Below are 17,504 nucleotides of genomic sequence, written 5' to 3' on the forward strand. Positions count from 1 at the left end.
TCCACTCCTTACCATCATTCGATCATCACCTTCGTCAAGCAACTAGATTGCACACAAATCAATTACCAAATCACCTTCATCTTCATTAAAGAACCACAACCATTTAATCATCATGAAACCAAACCATATTTTAGTGTTATTGACCACAACCGACCCTTGTTCCTACATTCTGTCAAGAACACCCTCGCAACCATATTATCAATCTCAAAACCACTAAAATTTTTCTGGTTTCTGTTCAGCCCAAACAACTGCCACCTTATATTATTTTTTTTTCTTTCAAGAATCCGACGCCCATGTGTAATATATATACATATTATTTATTTTTTGCAGTAGGACCGCATCACCACTAAATTTTATAACCTCCAGCTAATAAAAAAAAATGTTACGAGCCACGTCCTAAATGTTTTGTGGCCGACCAAAGTGGAGTCAAAAGGAAAAAAAAGAGCTTAGTCTTCTTTTATGATATGTGGTGATTAGGGGGATATATGTAACGCATTTTTTTAATGGAGAGTTTGGCTGACATCCCCTACTTACATATTGCATCAAAAATATTTTTTTTTTTGTTTACAACCGAGAAAAGCATTCACACTCATTTAAATGATTTTTTTTTACATGTGGGTTCAAACGATTTTTGGTTGAGCCACGATCTTGAACTGATTTGAGGGGCCACCTCATATTCTTTTAAAAACCGTTACTTTATGCTCCGGTTTTGGCAATTGGGATTAAAAACGATAAAGTTTACAAGTGGAGAACGACTTTTGTTTTTTTATTATTATTTTAGTTTCGAATCCTATGTACATCATCAATGAGACGTGTCCTATTTTTTTTTTGTAAGAGGGCCGACAAAATAGATGAGATTGGTAATGATCATGTTAATTGGTTATAGTTATTGGGTGTCCTCTGGTCGATGGAAGTTTTAAAGAAGGAAAACAGAAAGTCACACGGGACATATACATATAATTCACGTAATAGAACAGAAGAGAGGAATCGGAGGAATAGTTAGGGGTGTTGGTATTTAATCGAGAGATCTCGGGTTCGAGCCTGGGTAATGGAAGTTCTCTATATATTTTTTTAGGCTTATTCTATAAGGTAGTTTCTATTATTAATTTTCTTATTGTTGTTGTTATTATTATTATTATTATTATTATTATTATTATTATTATTATTATTATTATTATTATTATTATTATTATTATTATTATTATTATTAGTATTATTATTATTATTATTATTATTATCATCATCATCATTATAAGTATTATTATTAGAACTAACGATATTATTAGTACTATCATTAGGACTAAAACCATTATTGTTATTATTATTATCACTAATAAAATTATTAATATTATTATCATTATTATCATTAGTAGAAAAATTCTATTATAGTTATTATTATCATTAGTATTATTATTATTATTATGGTCCCTATTACTAAAAGTATTTTTCTATCATTATTATTGAAATTAACCTTTTATTTAAACTATCATTTTTATTATTAAAAGTATCACTTTTATTATTATTAGAATTTTCATAATTTTTATCATAAGTAGTATTATTTTTATCAATAGTATTATTTATATATCAAATAAAGATTTTCTATCTAAAAATATATTTAGGACATAAAACTTAACTATATTAATACTTTAGTAATAAATGTTAATGTTAATTATCTATATAAAAATAAATATATTTAATTAAGTTATTAATAAAACACATGATATAAAATAACAATTAAAATCACTCATAATATATATATATATATATATATATATATATATATATATATATATATATATATATATATATATATATATATATATATATATATATATATATATATATACTTGTTCGATTACCATTTCATGTGTTAATATACATAATTGAATATAGGTTCGTGAATCCGAGGCCAACCCTGCACCTGTTCAGTGCCGTTGTATACATATTTTTACTACAAAATATCGTATTGTGAGTTTCATTTGCTCCCTTTTTAAATGATTTAGCAATATATATTTTGAGACTGAGAATACATGCGCTGCTTTTATAAATTGTTTACGAAATAGATACAAGTGATCGAAACTACATTCTATGGTTGGATTATCAAACCGAATATGCCCCTTTTTAGCTTGGTAGCCTAAGAATTGGTGTTTATTATAAATGCCACCAATTGACACGAATCCTAAAGATAGATCTATGGGCACTAACAAGCCCCAGTCAGAGAATTATAAATGGGGATATTCTATATGCATCCTGTTAAGGTCGGTTACCAGGGGTTCAATCTATATGAATGAATTTTAATTCGTGAGTTACGCGTGACAATATATGAAATCTTGTGGTCTATTAAAATGATGAAAATGAATGACTATGATAAACTAATGAACTCACTAACCTTTTGGTTGACACTTGAAAGCATGTTTATTCTCAGGAATGAAAGAAACCTTCCGCTATACATTTGCTCATATTAGCGATATTACTTGGAGTCATTCATGACATATTTCAAAAGACGTTGCATTCGAGTCATTGAGTTCATCAAGATTATTATTAAGTCAATTATAGTTGGATATATTATGAAATGGTATGCATGCCGTCACTTTTCGATGTAATGAAAGATTGTCTTTTTAAAAACGAATGCAATGTTTGTAAAATGTATCATATAGAAGTCAAGTACCGCGCGATGTAATCAACTATTATGAATCGTTTATAATGTATATGAACGGGGCATTTCAGTTGGTATCAGAGCGGTGGTCTTAGTGAACCAGGTCTTGCATTAGTGTGTCTAACTGATAGTTGTTTAGATGCATTAGTGAGTCTGGACTTCGACCGTGTCTGCATGTCAAAAGTTTTGCTTATCATTTAGTGTCGAAAATTATTTGCTTATCATCCTTAAAGTCTAGACACGTCTTACTGCCTCTATTGCATAGATAGTGTATAGATAAATTCATATCTTAGCATATTGTTATTGTTACCTTTGCCTGACAGCTTCCGTAGATTACTCCGTAACTTATGGGATTTTAGTATTATATATGCATATGTAAATTATGTATTGCAGGGTACTAATCTACACCCTATAATCTATTTCTTATCGAAAATCCTTCATCTGATTGTACGAGATGAATTCCTCAACCAGTTCGAGTCCCTCGGATTCCGATAGCTATTCCGATAGTTATTCCGATATGGATATTCATCTGAGTTCCGAAAGCAGTGTGACCAGAATGAATCAATCAATCAGCCATCATCAATTCTGGATGAATTGGGGATGGGTTCGTAGTTGACTTAATCAATGGAGACAAGAAGAAGGTGAACCTTTCCATCAACCGAGTTCACCTCTCAGCAATGAACCTGAAGCGCTTACCGGCGAACCTGTCCGAAATACCATTTTCTCTCTCATTTCCAGGATAACTCGTTACGATTATATTCTATCCAAAATTCTAAAACCTTATTCATCCGCTCATTTCGACCGACAATCATCCCGGGATAATAGAATAAGTCAACAAACTTCGCGCTCAAGTAATCAATTTGGAGAATATGGTGCAAAATCTACCAGCTTCAACAATATCACCGGCACCAACAATACCATCAGTAACAGCACCAGTACCATCAACAATCCATGTCTCAACATCTCATTCTATACCTCGATTATAATTATCTTCTACATCATTATTCTTCGTTCTACATGACGATTATATAATTTCTAATATTTTAGAGATTATGTACTCTAATTCTAACCGAAAAGCAAATGAGTTTAATGTTATATTAACTCATTAAATCCATAATTACATCTGAAGAAAATATATATGTATATATGTTTTCATAAAGATTGTAATTAAAAATTCTTTTGTACAAACTATTAATGGTGAAAATATTTTAACAGGTAGGTAATACCCGAGAAATATTTAGATTTCACATTAATAAATTACACTTAACATTATTCGAAGCTGATTCAACAGTCATTCACTATCATACTTACAACCACCGATATACGTATCCGTTCACCACAGAATAACCATTTTCATCCAATTTCATATTTGGATTTTAATTTACCAGAATCCAACAAGTGGCATAATGAAGAAAACATTGGACAAAATAAATTTGTTAGAAACAAACAAATTAACTATGAGAAATTTTGTTAAGAATCCACGCTAACAAAATCCTAGCTAGCTGTTCCTAGATAACTGATTACATTTTATTTATTGCAATTTAATTATCGCAATTTATATTCTCGTAATTTTATTTATTGTCATTTAATTTCAGTTATTTATTTTACGCACTTTAAATATTGGGACACGTATACAAAGTTTTGACATATCATATCGACGCATCTATATATATTATTTGGAATAACCATAGACACTCTATATGTAGTAATGCTTGAGTTAGCTATACAGGGTTGAGGTTGATTCTACAATAATATATATACTTTGTGTTGTGATCGATTCTGAGACATGTATATAATGGGTCACGACACGTATCAATTAATTCGAATATTATATATTAAACTATATATGAATTGTTGAACTATTAATTGTGGACTATTAACTGTGGACTACCAACATTGAACAATTAAAATGAATTAAAATATTGATTATAACATATGAAACTAAACAATTCTTCAAGTTTGCCACTTGATTTCATCTTAAACCTCATTTGTATCTTGACGATTACAATCTGCGTTCAAACCTTTCATGATTCTTAAAAATGATTCTTAAAAACACCTCAATCGAGAGGATGAACCAATTGCACTTCATCTATGGAAGGAAATATTGATGCATATAGTTATGCACCTGGAAAACTCTCAGAAATTGAGAAAACGTTTAAAACGTAGCTGTGCTACTTCCTTTAAGTGTTATTATTACTCAAAATAACTTGGTAATCCCTTTCAAAGTAGCAAATTTTGTCACAGCTCCAGCAAGTCAACTTCGACTTTTCTTTCGAAACAACCTTATTATAACCTTGATATATATGTGTACTCTTTTATTGTTACGGGGAACCTTTTATATTCCATCATATTACCAGCAGACGTACCAGCAACCTCGTTGCTCCTTGGCTTAAATCTCTTTGATAAATCACTATATTTATCTATTGAAGTTTTATCATGAACTCATCGGCATCTTGTAACGAGAATTGCCAGACCAAGTATCAAGAAATCAGCAATTAGTATTTTGAATCTCGCAGCATTTCTACATCAAAGGTTATTTATACATATAACATTTATCTTTTAGAATTATGATCTCTCATTCTGAAACTCTAAACAGCACTCTAGTCTACGAATCAGTTCTTTGAAATTTGAGAAAGCTGATAAAGCAGCGAAAATTGATGATGACTTTAACAGTCAAAAGTATGATGATAAAGAATGGAGTGTTGGAAACGCTTAATAGAAAATTTAGTACCAAAAAGTGAATTGAGCAAACCATGAGGGAGACTCCGAACAAAATCACAAAGACTAAACCTGCCTTCAAGAAATCCAAATGATTTAGTATCTGCTGAAGTCATTAACGAATACTTTGCTCCTGATTCTAAACCTTTACGGACAAACCTTCATCATCATCCATCGATATTAGAAATTTTAAGATATCATCGTATCGTTCATTATAAATATCCTCGATATTTCTGAAGATATTTTCATAACTATTCTTATCTGAAATCATTTATCTCTTCGCGATATCAGTGTTACATCAGAAAGGAAACTATTTTGCTTCTAAATTCTAAAAAAAAATTGAATTTAAAATATGAATGATATTGAAGTAGTGTTGGGAACTGAAGCATGAGTTAGTATAATATAATGACACTTGATCAACGTGATTATATTACAGTAAGTCATGCTGAGTTTCTAAATGGAACGTGATGATTCACAGAACATAACGTCATCATGTGCCATGTTACACGACTCTTACATTCTATCTAATCTATAAACATATCGAGAACATATATTCCTGATAGTACTACCTCCTCTCTTGAATTCTGATTATTTAACCAATCAAGATCGTGCTATTACAATCTCTCTCAGAACATTAGTCATGTTCATTCGAAACTTCAGACATACGAATACTAGATCATTATTCGCTTGATGTAAAGTTGGGAAGAGAAAAACAAAACTTATGAATTAAGAAAGAAAGTATCGAAGATAGGAGATGTGGAAGTAAGGAAATAAAGGGGGTGGATTTATAGTGAAACATCCGACAGAGCAATCGAAATAAATCATTGCATTTAAGCAAAGAAGATCATAGTTTCCTTAATTACCGAAGAATCAAATCTTATTACGAATATTTTCTCCAAATTCCTTGAATCCCAGAAATCCACCATGACTACGTCAAAGGTTAAATCCCTATCTCAATCTTTTGTGACAGCTTCATTCGTACGCTTCACATAATTGATTAGTTTTATCTATATTAATCAATAATGATAAAACTCCATTTATCAACTCATGTTCGTCATGAAAACATTTTTAATGTTAGCTATGACCACCTCAATCAAATTTCGGGATGAAATTTCTTTAACGGGTAGGTACTGTGACGACCCGAAAATTTCCGATCAAATTTAAACATAATCCTTATATGAACTCGATACGATAAGCAAAGTCTGAAATGTTGAGTCTTAAAATTTTTGAACTCTTTCATAAATTCAATTGAACTTCGACCGCTTCCGACGATTCACGAACAATTATTTGTAAATAAATATGTATAAATATTATATAAATAAATATAAATGTATATATATATATATATATATAAATATGTTATATTGAAAATATATCTGATTTCTATTATATATATAAAATATGTAAATATTAATTATTCAGTAAATGTCATCAAATAATATCATATTACATAAACAATAAATGGTATTAAAAGTTACTTGCAAGTTTGAATATAATTGTATATTAATATTATTATCGTTACTTTTATTATTATTAATATTGATATCAATAATTTTATTATTAATATTATTATTCATAATATAAAATATATATGTATATAATTTTTATGTATAAGTTATTATATTAACTTGATTACTAAAATTTATTATTTTATTTAAAGTTATTATTATCAGTATTCTTATTAGTATTATTATGATATTAATATCATTATTATTTCTATATTCATTATTATTATTAGTTTTATTAATATTATTAATATTAATATTAAATATTAATGTTTGTATTATAATTATTAATATGTTCCTTTACATATTCAATAAACCAATACAAATATATTATATAGATAATTACAGTTATATATAAATGCTTATATATATACACGAAATACAAAATGTATTTATATATAATTACATATACAGATATATAAATATATAAACACTGTATATACATATATAAACACAAAAGGGAACGTATTCTATTTCCAATCTTTTTCAAGCTGTAGTTGATTGGTTTTTTCGTACAAATCAGAATCTAAAACACTAGGATGAATCCAAAATTTGTTAGCAATCGACATCGTTCTATATTTTTTTTGTACGATTGATTCTTCCTGTAGAGCTTCATTGTAATAAAACTCAATCAAATCCAGTGTATATGATAACAATTGACTTTACCTTATAAATTTTCAATCACCTTCACCCATAGAACTGTTTCTTTGCAGTCATATTAATCGAAGAGAAACCAACAACTTCTCTTCTCTTGCTCAGCAACACCCATAGACATACAATTGATTTTGGCTCGATCTTCTCCTATTACAATCACCAAACAATTAACCTGTCTTGCTTGCTTCTGTTTTTCTAGAACCACCACTTTGATCACCTCCTGGAACCGTGAACCAAACCCACTTACTCCACCGTGTGTAACCGAGAACCACCTTTCCACTCCTTACTATCATTCGATCATCACCTTCGTCAAGCAGCTAGATTGCACACAAATCAATTAACCTGCTAACTAGTGCTGCTCGATTTTTAATTTATTTTTGTTTTTGCTTGACACCAAATCACCTTCATCTTCATTAAAGAACCACACCCATTTAATCATCATGAAACCAAACCATATTTTAGTGTTATTGACCATAACCGACCCTTGTTCCTACATTCTGTCAACAACACCCTCGCAACCATATTATCAATCTCAAAACCACTAAAATTTTTCCAGTTTTTGTTCAGCCCAAACAACCGCCACCTTATATTATTTTTTTTCTTTCAAGAACCCGACGCCAATGTGTAATATATATACATATTTTTTTTTACAGTAGGACCGCACCACCACGAAATTTTACAACCTCCAGCTAATAAAAAAAAATGTTACGAGCCACGTCCTAAATGTTTTGTGGTCGACCAAAGTGGAGTCAAAAGGAAAGAAAAAAAGAGTTTAGTCTTCTTTTATGATATGTGGTGATTAGGGGGATATATGTAACGCATTTTTTTAATGGAGAGTTTGGCCGACATCCCCTACTTACATTTTGCATTGAAAATATATATATATATATATATTTTTTTGTTTACAACCGAGAAAAGCATTCACACTCATTTAAATGATTTATTTATTTTTTTACATGTGGGTTCAAACGATTTTTGGTTGAGCCACGATCTTGAACTGATTTGAGGGGCCACCTTATATTCTTTTAAAAACCATTACTTCATGCTCCGGTTTTGGCAATTGGGATTAAAAACGATAAAGTTTACAAGTAGAGAACGACTTTTGCTTTTTTATTATTATTTTAGTTTCGAATCCTATGTACATCATCAATGAGACGTGTCCTATTTTTTTTTATTTTTTTAAGAGGGCCGACAAAATAGATGAGTTTGGTAATGATCATGTTAATTGATTATAGTTATTGGGTGTCCTCTGGTCGATGGAAGTTTTAAAGAAGGAAAACAGAAAGTCAAATGGGACATATACATATAATTCGCGTAATAGAACAGAAGAGAGGAATCGGAGGAATAGTTAGGGGTGTTGGTGTTTAATCGAGATATCTCGGGTTCGAGCCCTGGCAATGGAAGTTCTCTATATTTTTTTTAGGCTTATTCTATAAGGTAGTTTCTATTATTAATTTTCTTATTGTTATTATTATTATTATTATTATTATTATTATTATTATTATTATTATTATTATTATTATTATTATTATTATTATTATTATGATCATCATCATCATCATTATAAGTATTATTATTAGTACTAAGGATATTATTAGTACTATCATTAGGAGTAAAACCATTATTGTTATTATTATTATCACTAATAAAATTATTAATATTATTATCATTATTATCATTAGTAGAAAAATTCTATTATAGTTATTATTATCATTAGTATTATTATTATTATTATTATTATTATGATCCCTATTACTAAAAGTATTTTTCTATCATTATTATTGAAATTAAACTTTTATTTAAACTATCATTTTTATTATTAAAAGTATCACTTTTATTATTATTAGAATTTTCATAATTTTTATCATAAGTAGTATATTTTTTATCATTAGTATTATTTATATATCAAATAAAAATTTTCTATCTAAAAATATATTTAGGACATAAAACATAACTATATTAATACTTTAGTAATAAATGTTAATGTTAATTATCTATATAAAAAAATATATTTAATTAAGTTATTAATATAACACATGATATAAAATAACAATTAAAATCACTCATAATATATATATATATATATATATATATATATATATATATATATATATATATATATATATATATATATATATATATATATATATTTTTTGTTCGATTTCCATTACATGTGTTAATATACATAATTGAATATAGGTTCGTGAATCCGAGACCAACCCTGCACCTGTTCAGTGTCGTCGTATACATATTTTTACTACAAAATATCGTATTGTGAGTTTCATTTACTCCCTTTTTAAATGATTTTGCAATATATATTTTTGGGACTGAGAATACATGCGCTGCTTTTATAAATGCTTTACGAAATAGACCAAGTGATCAAAACTACATTCTATGGTTGGATTATCAAACCGAATATGCCCTTTTTTAGCTTGGTAGCCTAAGAATTGGTGTTTATTATAATTGCCACCAATTGACGCGAATCCTAAAGATAGATCTATGGGCACTAACAAGCCCCAGTCAGAGAATTTGAACTGCTTTAGTACTTCGATTTATCATGTTCGATGTGAGTCCCGGAATGATGGGGATATTCTATATGCATCCTGTTAAGGTCGATTACCAGGTGTTCAATCCATATGAATGAATTTTAATTCGTGAGTTACGTGTGACAATATATGAAATCTTATGGTCTATTAAAATGATGAAAATGAATGATTATGATAAACTAATGAACTCACCAACATTTTGGTTGACACTTGAAAGCATGTTTATTCTCAGGAATGAAAGAAACCTTCCGCTGTGTATTTGCTCATATTAGCGATATTACTTGGAGTCATTCATGACATATTTCAAAAGACGTTGCATTCGAGTCGTTGAGTTCATCAAGATTATTATTAAGTCAATTATAGTTGGATATATTATGAAATGGTATGTATGCCGTCAACTTTCGATGTAATGAAAGATTGTCTTTTCAAAAACGAATGCAATGTTTGTAAAATGTATCATATAGAGGTCAAGTACCTCGCGATGTAATTAACTATTGTGAATCATTTATAATGTATATGAATGGGGCATTTCAAGAACCACACAACAACAAACTGCCATATAATACTGTTTGGATCATACTTTACTGCAACTATCGTGTATTCTTTTCTTTTCTTTTCCTCTATTATGGCCGACAATCAACTCCACTATCCATGGTTTAAGTTGAAACAAATTGGTGAGACAATCTACAATCTAAATGGCCGACATAATTGCTGCATGTTCTAATTTTTTTTCTTTTGAAGGTCACTGTACGGCACTACATATGTATCTGATATGGGTCTCTATACAAACGAACCATAATATTATTTTGTTGGGCCTGGGCTGCCGAGTTATTACAAGATCAAATAAGCCCAACATCATATTTTGTGAGATATTAGGCCATTAAAAAAAACGGCCCATTAAGTGGTCTATTACACCACCACACATCACAAACGATTTCTATTACTCATTATCCTGGTTTATGTTTTTTTTTTGGTCGAGCAAGAAGATAGTTACAAAGTAAAGAGATAATAATAAAGATGAGAATTAATATCGATGATGAAAAAAAGTTAATGAAAATAATACATGATGGTTCGATCCTAGAATTTTGAGATTATAGTATGATATAGGAATACAATGAGAGTTTACGATTAGGTTATGGTGATGATGGTTAGGATCATGATGATAACGATGAAGTTAGATGATCACAGTGACGATGATAATGATGTTATTATGATGATGGCGACCGTATGATGATGATGATCGTGAGTTGATGATGGCGTATGATATTATGATAATGATCGTGACGAAGATGAGTATGATGATATAGATGACTAGGTTGATGATGATGGATGATAGAGATGATGATATGGTGATGATAACCGTGAATGATAGGTTAAAATAATAAAAAGTGGGGATTTATTTCAAAAAGAATGTGCAGTTCAATGGTTTAGCAAGTGAGTTGTTAAACGAGAAGTCTTGAGTTCGAGCCTGGGCTCAGGCATTTTTTTTTTTTTAAAAGAAGAGGAAGGATGCAGAAGTAAAAGTTAAAAACAATTTAAGTTGGGTCTTATTTCAGAATTGAAACAAATAGCGTAATGGTTAAGGATGCTATCGGGTTAGCGGGTCATCGCGGGTTTAAACCCGAACTTGGGCATTTTTTTAAGGGCTACTTCTTTGAGATAGTTTACTTATTACTTAATATTATTATTATTATTATTATTATTATTATTATTATTATTATTATTATTATTATTATTATTATTATTATTATTATTATTATTATTGTTGTTGTTGTTGTTATTATTATTGTTATTAGTAATTATTATTATTATTATTATGTTATTACAAATATAAAAAATATAAATATTAGTATCATTATTATTATTAGTAAAATCATTATTTTTATAGTTATTATTATTAGTATTCATTATTATTAAAATTAACATTTTTATTAAATGTATCATTTTTATTTAAGTTATCATTTTTATCATTAATATTACAAGTATCATTTCTAACTCTATTATCATTATTAATATTTTTACCATTATTACTAATATTTTAATATTATTATAATTTTAACAAACAAACGATATATATATATATATATATATATATATATATATATATATATATATATACACACACACACACACACACAAAATATATTTAATACATATAACATAACAAAAGTAATATTTTTATTTTAAATATATAAAAAGAATATATGAAACATATAGGTTATTAATATAAAAATGATATAACTAATAAATTTATATATATATAAATTTGTACGATTACAATTATGTATGTTAAAATATATATAAATGATATAGGTTCGTGAATCCGAGGCCAACCTTGCATTGTTCAGTTCAGTCGTATGCATATTTTTACTACAAAATATCGTATCGTGAGTTCATTTGCTCCCTTTTACTCCTTATATTTTTGGGACTGAGAATACATACGCAGTTTTTACAACTGCTTTATTAAATGCTTTTGAAATATATTTTGAACTGAGAATACATGAAATTCTTTTATAAATATTTGAAGCGATATGACACAAGCAAAACATTCCTCGAATGAATTATTATGCAGACATAAGTTCTGTTGATTATGACTGAATTAGTTGGACGTGATAATTGCCACTAATTGTTGTGAATATTTTCCCCTGATTATTATTGTTTGGTAACCTAAGAATTAGAAACGATTATGGCCCTAATTCACGTGAATTCTAAAGGTAGATACCGGGTTTAACACCCCCACCCAGAATGTTCACTAGATGGAAGAGCTAGTGGGCGTGGTGTTTAGTACTTCGAAATTTATATATTATACAAACGAGATGTTCTGTTTTGGGGATATTATTGATGCGCATTATATGTTAAGGTCGGTTACCATGTTGAGCAATGAAATCAAATTGAATGTTATGTGTCGAGAGAATGATTTTTATACACAGGTTATGTGTATTATTTTTGTGCACGAGATATGTGTACGGTTATTTAAAAATCGCGAGGCAACGAGTCAACCTACGGGGGAGAAAAGGATACGAACCTACTCTGCTAAGCATTATGAAAAATGGTTTTGTACACAAGATAGGTGTACTGTATTTAAATCTTGTGGTCTATCAAAATGATGAATTTTACTGCTTATGAAAAACCTATGAACTCACCAACCTTATGGTTGACACTTGAAAGCATGTTTATTCTCAGGTATGAAAGAAATCTTCTGCTGTGCATTTGCTCATTTTAGAGATATTACTTGGAATCATTCATGGCATATTTCAAAAGACGTTGCATTTGAGTCACTGAGTTCAACAAGATTATTATTAAGTCATTAATAGTTTGATATATTATGAAATGGTATGCATGCCTGTCAACTTTCGATGTAATGAAAGTTTGTCTTTTAAAAACGAATGCAATTTTTGTAAAATGTATCATATAGAGGTCAAATACCTCGCGATAAAATCAACTATCGTGAATCATTTATATTCGGTATGAACGGGTCCTTTCATCGAATGTCTTCCGAAATCATTGTTTCTTCTTCTTCTTCCTCATATTGCTGAGATGGTGCAGGTCGCTTCCCTCTCCCCTTAACTCCAATACTCTTTTATCTCTTTGCCCTGCTTCCGATGGTACCATGTGTTCTTTGGGTTTCTCCGGTCTACAAAACAAGACAAACAAGAAAAACATTGTGGAGAGGTAAAGGTTAGCTTATAAACAATTAGCCTTCAAGTTTTAACCATCATAACCAAGTTTATTTCAAATAGTTACAACAAGTTTCATCATGCAAATCATGTGAGTTTTTAGCATACATGACGAAAACAGGTGCAGTTAATCACGGTAAAGCATGAAATCAAACAATGATATCCACATGGCATAAATTCAAATTCTTCAAAAAGTTGCAACATTTAGCTCATTCAATGAAATGCCAAATCATATGTATTATCACAAGCTAAACATACATTATCATCAATCATAGGTTTCACTCGGTCAAACATGGTCAACATGAACCAATTGCAGAAAGTCAACCCTAGTCAACGTCTAATTTGTTCAAAATTTGGCTAAGACAAAGTGCATTCATCAAATTATCGCCATTCTTCATGTTTTAACATTCATAGGCTACAAACAAGTACATTATCACTACTTACATGCTCAGATTGGTCAAACCAAGTCAAACCTTAAACTTATGAACCCTAATTTGGAAATTCAATTCATACAAGCATGAATAATGGATTCAAAGCAAGATAATCATGGTAACCTATCAATTAAGCATCAACAACATCAGTTAACACTCCAATTTGGATGAACCCTAGAATTTTCAAAGTCAAAATCGATGTAATCAATCATGCAAATCATGTTAATAAACATCAATGTATACTAGATTCATCAACAATTCGACCAGTAAAATCATAAATCAAGCACAATCAACAAATTAAGCATAAAGAGAAAAATAGTAAAAATCACAAGAATTATATTAAAGAATGAATTTAAGTGATGAATTCTTACTTTTTCCATGTTAGATATTGAAGATTTGCAAGAAATTTGAAGTAATTTGAAGTTTAGTTGTGATTAGGGTCGATTAGGGTTGAGAGAACGCTGCACTAGAGAGAAAAATTGAGTTGTGGGTGAAAAAGTGAGGTTTTGGGTCGTGCAGAATTCTTAAATAACCAGGTCCAGGAGCGCCGCTTTTGGAGTAAAAGCACCGTTCCTGGCAAACAAAAGCGCCGCTTCTAAAAACAAAAGCGTCGCTCTTATAGAAACAAAAGCGCCCCTTTTGAAAATAAAAGCGTCGCTCTTGACTACTGTCCATTTTTGGTCCAAAAACACAACCTAAAGCGTCGCTTTTGAAACAGGAGCGCCGCTCTTAAAGGGCAAAAGCACCGCTTCTGAGACAAAAGCGTCGTTTTTGTACCTGAATGCAGTTTTTCCAATTCAAAGTCCATTTTGACCCGTTCACAAGCTATTTATGGTATTTTTCCAGTTTACCCAAATGCATGAAGTGCACAAACATGTAAATGCAACTAACAAAAGGAATATCATACAATTCTAAATGCAATGCAAATAAAAGAAACTATGTACACAATTGTGGAAAGTTTTTAACGAGTCTATCACCCGACTCTCACCCGCTTGAAATTTCAACTAATACCGGGGTGGTAAACCTCCCCTCCCTTTGAACTAAGGGAACCATTCTCATGAAAACCATCACCTAGCATTAACATTAACCAATCATTTGTTACTTTAGCTTCCTTGATTAACTCCTTGAGTCTGACTTTTTCGTGTTTTGACAAGTTTGAAACTAGGCGTTTTCTCAAATGTTCATCCTTTTTGGATGAAGCCCGATGCACCCTCCCAAACAATTTTCTCATGGACTTATCAATAATGTCATTTTGACTTTTGGGCTTACTTGGTTTTCCCTTGATCAATCCTCCGCCACATTTAGTTGGTGAGCCAACTTGTTTTGTGCTTGTGATGCAGCAATAGTTTGTGGTGTGGTCAAGGGTGTGGATGGCGATTTAACACATTTGGTTCGTATATTCATGCATTTACCCTTATCTCTAAGAGTCAATTTCTCAATTCTAAAGTCAAAGAAAGAACCCGCGGTTGCCAAGAATGGCCTTCCCAAAACAAGGGGTACAACCGGGTCTTCCTTAATATCAACAATGAAAAAATCAATTGGAAATTTCATGTCCCCTACCTTAACAATTAAGTCCTCGGCAATCCCCACAGTTGAGCTAATAGATTGATCAATTAACTTAACTCCCATTGTAGAGGGTGAAAGGTCACCTAAGCCTAACCTTTTATAAATGGAGTAGGGCATGAAATTAATACTTGCCCCCGAGTCGGCTAAGGATGTAAACATCTTCGACCTATTCACATTGCATGGGAGGAGGAAAGGTCCGAGATCACTCATTTTTGGTGGTAGTTTACATTTCTTTAAAATCCTATTACACTCCTTTTTCAAGAAAGCGGTGGATGCTTGCCCAACATCTCCCTTTTTGGCCATGAGTGTTTTTAAAAATTTTCCATAATTGGGCATATTTTCAAGCACCTCCGCCAAGGGGAGTTTAAAATAAATGTTTTCGTTATCGTTTAGAGTTGACTTACAATCCACATCCTTTGGATGTGTTGGAGGTAATGGTTGAGGATGTGAGACCGTTGTCTCATTTTTCTCTTTGGTTGATGTAGCAAGAACATCGTCCTTGTTCTTTTGCTCCTTTGTATTCAAGACATTTTTGACTTTTTGCTCTTTCTCAACCTTTTCCAATTTAAGTTGCTCAAAATCACCCTTTAATTCCTTGCATGTGACTCGGTAGCCTCCATGGAAATTACACTTTTAACTTGATAGGGAATGAACTTTGCATATTCCGAATCCTCTGAAAATTTAAATACCCCATAATCTATCGTATCGATTTCCAATGCTACATCCAAACTAAATTCATCTTCTTCAACATCGAATGTGAAAGCTTGAGGATAATCGGGTTGATCCTCTTCGGTTGAATCCATCGAGTTCACTTGAGCATAAGTATTGTTAGGATTTGATGAACTTGCTTGATTGTTGTTTGGATTGGTAGTGTTGCTCTCGATAGGAATAACTTTCGTGTTGTTATGGTTTTGGTTTTATTGGTGTTGTTGGGGGTGTTGGTTGTTTCGGTTATTAGTGTAATTGTTGTTTGGGTTAACTTGAGTGTTTGAAGGTAAAGTTCCTTGTGGTCTTTCAGCAACTTGATTTGAAAGTCTCCCAATGGTGCTCTCGAGGTTTTGAAATGAGGCTTGTTGGTTTCGTATTTGTTGCTTCAAGAGCTCATTCTCCTTTGTTAAGAATGCTTCGGTTGATTCGACCTTCTTGATATAGTTTTGCATGATTTCTTCTAAGATTTTCGAATGTTGGGATTTTTGAGTGTTTTGTTGAGGTTATTGATTGTAGCCTTGGTTATTTTGTGGTTGACTATAACCTTGGTTGTTTTTATAATTCGAATTGGATTGGTTGTTATAAGGTTGATTGTTGTAAAGTTGTTGGTTTTGGTATTGGTAGTTGTTTCGGTTTTGGTTTTAGTTGTTGTTATAACCTTAGTTTCGGTTTTGGTTTTGGTTTGTGAATCTGGGTGGTGTATTGGTTTGGTTGTTGAATGAAACTTGCTTTGGATTAGGGTTGTAGTATCCTTGGTTCGATGTTCCTCCCCGTTGATAGTTTTGATTACTCACGTAATTTACATGAGCATCTGAATTCATGGGGATGTCGTCAAGATCAATACTGTTGCATTGAGTAATTTGAGGATAATTCTTCATGAGATGTGGACCCTCACAACGTTGAAAACCTACTTGCATTGCCACTATCGATTGTTGTAGCTTCTTCAATTCTTTCCCATACATTTGAAATTGATTGTTTAAACTTGCAAGCGTCACTTGCCCATTATCGCACTCAACTTGCGCTACACTTTTCCTTGTTAAATC

Source organism: Rutidosis leptorrhynchoides, chromosome 4, assembly GCF_046630445.1.
Source record: "Rutidosis leptorrhynchoides isolate AG116_Rl617_1_P2 chromosome 4, CSIRO_AGI_Rlap_v1, whole genome shotgun sequence".
Lineage (NCBI taxonomy): Eukaryota > Viridiplantae > Streptophyta > Magnoliopsida > Asterales > Asteraceae > Rutidosis > Rutidosis leptorrhynchoides.